The sequence below is a fragment of the Mustela nigripes genome, chromosome 9, assembly GCF_022355385.1.
Source record: "Mustela nigripes isolate SB6536 chromosome 9, MUSNIG.SB6536, whole genome shotgun sequence".
NCBI lineage: Eukaryota > Metazoa > Chordata > Mammalia > Carnivora > Mustelidae > Mustela > Mustela nigripes.
Window position 1 is genome coordinate 70,444,622 of NC_081565.1, and position 6,031 is coordinate 70,450,652.

At 43.0% G+C, this 6,031-nt stretch overlaps 2 pseudogenes; one reads left to right on the top strand and one right to left on the bottom strand.

Moving 5' to 3' along the window:
• Positions 1-1,336: 1,336 nt before the first annotated feature.
• On the bottom strand, positions 1,337-2,658 carry LOC132025160 (SWI/SNF-related matrix-associated actin-dependent regulator of chromatin subfamily E member 1-like; annotated as a pseudogene).
• An 811-nt stretch (positions 2,659-3,469) lies between these two features.
• Positions 3,470-4,894, top strand: LOC132024157 (actin-like; annotated as a pseudogene).
• Positions 4,895-6,031: the final 1,137 nt, after the last annotated feature.

A 6,031-nucleotide genomic window follows, 5' to 3' on the forward strand; every position in this document is an offset into this window, starting at 1 on the left:
TCCCTCCCCACCATTTTCAAGATCACAGATAATTTGTCTTGGTGGTATTTTCTTGAGCTGCTATTTGATTTTTGAAGTCAAGAAATCTATCTGCATCTTTTTTCCCCTCCCTTACTTGTTTTGGGTCCGCACCTAGAGGTCTGTACTATTGTATTTTTATAGGTGAGACATCTATCTCATATTGCTTTTGATGGCCTATTTCACTTCATTCTCAAGCTCACAAGTGCCACATTTCAATAGGTATCTTTTCATAGGTGTCCTTCCTAGGCCACTTCTTAAGTTATTGCCTCTCAGTTCCAAATTCATCCTTTTATAACTGTATCTCTGTGCTGGAGGGTCTGGGATTCTGCAAACCATATTTCTGCTTTGCCAGCTGCTTCTATATTAGGGTCAGTCAGTAGGGGTATTAGAGCGTCTAGTTGAGGAAGGAAGGATTTGCTCCTCCCTCTCTACTTCCAGTTCTTAGGAACCTCTCCTCAACAATGCTGCTTCTCCCTGGCAGCAGCATTTCCTTCCTGTAGGTGCAGCTGAATTCACTTGCAGTGTTTTTTTTTAACACCAGCTAAACAGGGTCCCTATTTTCAGAACCTGAGTTTCAGCCTGATGAGGTTCTTTTAAATTTGTAAATTTTGGCATTTTTTATCTCTTCATTTTCCATTTGAATTTCCACTCTCCCAGGCCACAGAGAAGGTAGTCACCTTCAATCACCACATTGTTAATACCTTGGAATTCTCTTCTTACTTTTTTAGTTATCTAATTACAACTTTATATCTAGTAAAAATTCTTTATATTACATTCTCTGTGTTAAAATAACTGCTATGATTTCTAATTCCTTATTAGATCTGGACCTGACTGCTACTCTGCCTCTGCTATCCATTTCTTAATACACATGAAATAAAAACCACACATTACTAATAGTCTCCAATCCTCACTTTCAAGTTAATTGCTTTTTTTTGTTTGTTTGTTTGTTTTTAATGTGAGAGGCAGTATATCTTTGTAGATAAGAATGGGGTTGTTGAATTAGGTAGATCTAGGTTAAATGCCCCTTTCTCTTCCTCCACAATGAAAAAAGGGGGTGGAAAAATGAAGAATGAGTTAAAATTAACCACATATCCACAGGTTTTCTCTCTTTACACATAAACCCACTCACTGAGTAGTTTTGTTTTGTTTTGTTCTTTTTTTTTTTGGTATATGGAACACTTATTTATTTTTTGTTCATTTATCAAGCATATATTGAACACCCAAAATGAAGAATGTTGGGTATTTTTTTTAAAACTCAAAAAACATTTTTTTTTTCATTTAAAAAAGTATTTAGAACACATAAAACAGGCAACATTTATTCTTTCTTCTCGTCTTCCAGGGCGGGGTCTGTTGGCAGCTCCTCCACCGTGGCACTGTTGCTCTCCGAGCCAGTGTTACTATCACTGGTCCCTTCCTCAGCCATACTGTCCACCCCCTCCTGCCCGCTCTCCTTGTCCTCAGGAGTAGATGTGCCTTCTTCACCATTCTGTTGGCTTTCCGTCGCTTCTTCAAGGTGTGTCTCCTCGTCTCCGTCGGGATGCTCTCGTCCTCCTTCTTCTCTTCGGTCTTACTCGCAGCCTGCTCCTCCTCAGCAACCATGCTGCTCTGACTGCGTTCAGCCTTCTCTGCTGCCCCTTTCTCTCTTTCCTCCTGCCTTTTTCGAGCCTGCTCCTCTGCCTGTGCAATTCAGCAGCAATTTTTTCCATATCACTTCTACTTTTAAACCGCACAGCCTTTTAAGTTCATTGTTAAATGAATCTGTGCTTTCCAGGAATTTCCTCTTCTTTTCCCGGTGTCCCTCCTCTATTTGAAGAAGTTCAGCTTCTAGTTTTCGCTGATGAAACATTAAGGACTGGACCTGTCCTTTGAGGACCTGCATTCTAGCTGTTGTGACAACTGACCGAACATCCGGCACCACACTCTCACTGAGGATTTCACTGATGAGGCGGTGGTTTCTCTGGAAACGGGCGGTGGCTGTATGCTTCATTGAAAAGCCATCATCATAATCGTCTGGATCTTCAGCAGGCTGGATGCTCATGTACGGTTCTGCTTTCTCCATGCGAGACTGTCTCTGTCGACTTTCTTCTTCTAAAGCAGCTTCTGCAAGACTTTTTGCATTTATGTAAGCAAGGTATGCGGGGGAATTATGATAGGCCTTCATAGATTCATTGTACTCTATCTTTTCTGCTTTGTATTCATTTAAATATTCTTATTTTTCTTCATCAGTGAGATTTTGCCACATGCCACCAATAATCTTGCCAGTCTCCCACAACTTTAGGTCAGGGTTGGAAGCTTTTGCTTGGTCCCAGACCTTTCTGCTGACCTCATGTAGGGCATTAGCAGCTTATCTGGTGGCTTTGGGGGTTTTGGAATCGTAATACCAAAGGATGCCGTGACCCGGCTGTTGGTGCGTGGTTTCCCCCCAGCCTGTAGTTGTTGTAGGCGAGGTGATGGTATGGATTGTAACCCACAAACCCTGGTGTGCTGGGCATTTGTGTTGCAGGAGCTGCGGTGGGGGGTGGGGCATAAGATGGTCTTTTTGATATTCTGGAAGATTAAGTTCTCAGTTCCTTAAGAATGAATCTGAGACACCGCGGGCAGAAAAAGCACCCGCAGCTCCGGCCTCGTTTCCCTTTGTCCCCAAGAATGTTGGGTATTTTTACTGAATCTTTTGGGGTGGAGACGGAGAGAAGGAACTTCAGAGATTTTCTTACCAGATTTTACACTGTATCAAGGGAGATAGGGCAGGAGCTAGTGTGATACAGGGTAGAAAATTTTAATAGCTGTGAGAGAGGTATAACCTAACTGTAGTCAAGAGTTTGAATATGGAAACATTTCTTCTAGATGGAAGGTTAGGGATGACTTTGTGGAGAAGATACCATTTGAGCTGGGTCCTCCAATGTAGGTAGGAATTAGAAGACCAGGGTTGGTAAGGGCAGGGGAAAACCAAAGCACTGGAGAATTAAGTAGATAAGAAAGTGTTTGAGTGGCTAGGGAACTGCACATAGATTGTTTTGACTACTCTTAATGGTGCATCCAATTAAAGAGTTGGATCATGGGGCACCTGGGTGGCTCAGTAGATTAAGTTTCTGCCTTTGGCTTGGGTTGTGGTCTCAGGGTCCTGGGATCGAACCCCACATTGGTCTCTCTGCTCGGCAGGGAGCCTGCTTCCCATCCCCCTCTGCTTGCCTCTCTGCCTACTTGTGATCCATCTCTCTCTCTCTCTCTCTGTGCCAAATAATCTTAAAAAAAAAAGAAAACTCACTTAAAGAGTTGGATCATTAGTGTGGGGCTGGCTCAGAGAGGGTCTTTGATGTCAGGCTAAAGAATCTAGACTTTAAAAAAAAAAGCATTAAAAGAGCTTCAAAAGGGTTGTAGGAAGAAAGAGACCAGCCTGAGTGAGGAGGTCTGATGACAAATCCAGTAGTCCACACAGGCAGCAAGGGTGATGAGCAGAATTGGGCATTTGCTATTCCACTGGGGCACTCTGAATATTTCCAAGAAGGGGATTACCACTGAGCAGCGACTAAAATTGCTAGATCCAGAGTTGCTGAAGGCATTTGTGTTTCATGGGTCCGAAGAGGGTACTGTAGGTTAGGGGTAGGGTTTTCTAACTAACATAGCCAGGAAGGGCAGCCTTGAATCTCTGCTTTCATATCTCATACCTTTGTCCATGGTATAGCTGCTATTCACTTTTAGTAACATTGAATTGAGCCACATGATGATAACTCTAGCAATATGTGTGCAGTCTAAAAATAAGCGCTTCATTATTTTCAGTTATTTAGTAAGAATTATTTGTGAAAATAAATGAGTCAGACTTACATCAAAATTAAAGGTTCTGAATAACAAGGTAAACCATCAACAAAATGAAAAGACAACCTACTGAATGGGAGAAAAATATTTACAAATTTTATATCTGGGAAGAGGTTGATTTTTGAAATATATAAATAATTTCTACAACTGAATAGCAAAAAAAAAAAAATTTGGGGTTAAAAATGAATGGATCTGAATAGACATTTCTTCCAAGAAGACATACAGGTGGCCAACAGGTAGGAAAAAGTGCAATGTTCAACATCATTAATTATTAAGGAGATGCAAATCAAACCATAATGCCTGCTTCACTCCACCCTGGGACCCACCACCTCCACTAGAAACCACACTGCTCATATGACAGTGGCTCTGGGATATGCAAATTTCCCTTTGCTGGGAATGACTCCCCCCACCCCACCCAGGATGTATTCTTGTCCACTGTCAGACACACCTGACACCAGGGCATCATTGTAGGCATGGAACAGAAGGACCACTTGGGTGATGAGGCCCAGAGCAAGAGTGGCATCCTAACTTTTAAGTACACCATCAAGCATGGCATTCTCACCAACTGAGACAATATAGAGAAGATCTGGTATCACTTCTACAACCCAAAGGAGCACCCTGTGCTGCTGACTCATACCCTCTTGAATGTCAAGGCCAACTGAGAGATGATTCAGATCACATTCCAGATATTCCACACTCTGCCCGTGTACATGACCATCAGGCTGTGTTGCTCTTGTGTAGTACCACTATTATTGTGGATTATGGGGACCAAGTCACCCACACAGTGCCCACCTATGAGGGCTACACTCTGCCCCATACTATCCTGTGTCAGGTCCTGGCTGGGTGAGACCTGAAATCATGAAGATTCTCAGGGAGCATGATTGCAGGTTCACCACAGTAGCTGAGCGGGAGAATCTGTATGGAGGTCTTCTATGTCTTAGAGCAGGAGATTGGGCCACAGCTACGTCCTCCTCCTCCCGGGTGAAGTTATGAGCTGCTGGATAGTCATGTGATCACCATCAGCCACAGGCAGTTCTGGTGTCCAAAGGCACTCTTCTAGTCCTCTCCTGAGTATGGGGTCCTATGGCTTCCTCGAGACCACCTTCAGTTCCTTCAACTCCTATCATGAAGTGTGATGATGACACTCTGTACTCTTTTCTTTTTAAACATTTTATTTATTTATTTATTTGTTTGTTTGTTTGTTTGAGAGTGAGAGTGCATAAGCAGGGGGGTGGGCCAGAGGCAGAGGGAGAAACAGATTCCCCTCTGATCAAGGAGCCTGAGGCAGGACTCCATCCCAGGACCCTGGGATCTTGACCCAAGCCAAAGACAAATGCCCAAACCAACTGAACCACCCAGATGCCCAACATACTGTACTTTAACTTGGTGATGTCTGCTGAAACCACCATGTATCCTTGCTCCCTTATGGAAACAAGGAGATCATGGCCCTGGTCCCCAGCACAATGAAGATCGAGAGCACTGCTCCTCCTGAATATAAGTACTGAGTATGGATTGGGGCCCCCTCCTGCCCTCACTATCCACTCTTTAGTTGTGGATCAGTAGCAGGAATGCAAGGAGGTGGGCCACTCCATCATCCTCCACAAGTGCCTCTAAATGGACTTCGAGCAGTTGCATAGTATTTGCTACATGAGTTAATTCAACAGTGTAAATATGTCCTAGCAATCTTCATGGTAGCCTCATGAAACTGGAATAAGCCTTTGAAAAGAAATATGTCCTTGAAACATGTATCTGATTCTAGCACTGGACTGTAGAACTTGTTGCTATTTTTGACCTCGTATTAAAGTTAACTGTTCCGTTTGTATGTTTAGTATGCTGTATCTATCTTTGACCTAAGACCTTAGTACATGTTGCTCAGTCACATCATGGCTGAGGTGAGAACATGTTTATGGAAGACAAAACTATTGGCTTAATGAGAGTCTATCAGACCATGAGTTTCTTGATCTGTGCAGGGTATTAATGTGTAAGAGCTGCTATTCCAGGATTTCTCTAGAGGCTGGCAAGAGTCCTGAACCAGTTGTTATGTCTTCCCTGCTGGTCTGATAGGGTTAGGAAGGTCCAAGCCTTTGGATTGACCTTTCTTTCTTAGCTTGTGTTTTCCCACCAGAACACCATTGGTTATTGCTTGCCTTGAGTTGGGAAACAGTTTGCATTTACACATGTAAATTTACTCATTCTT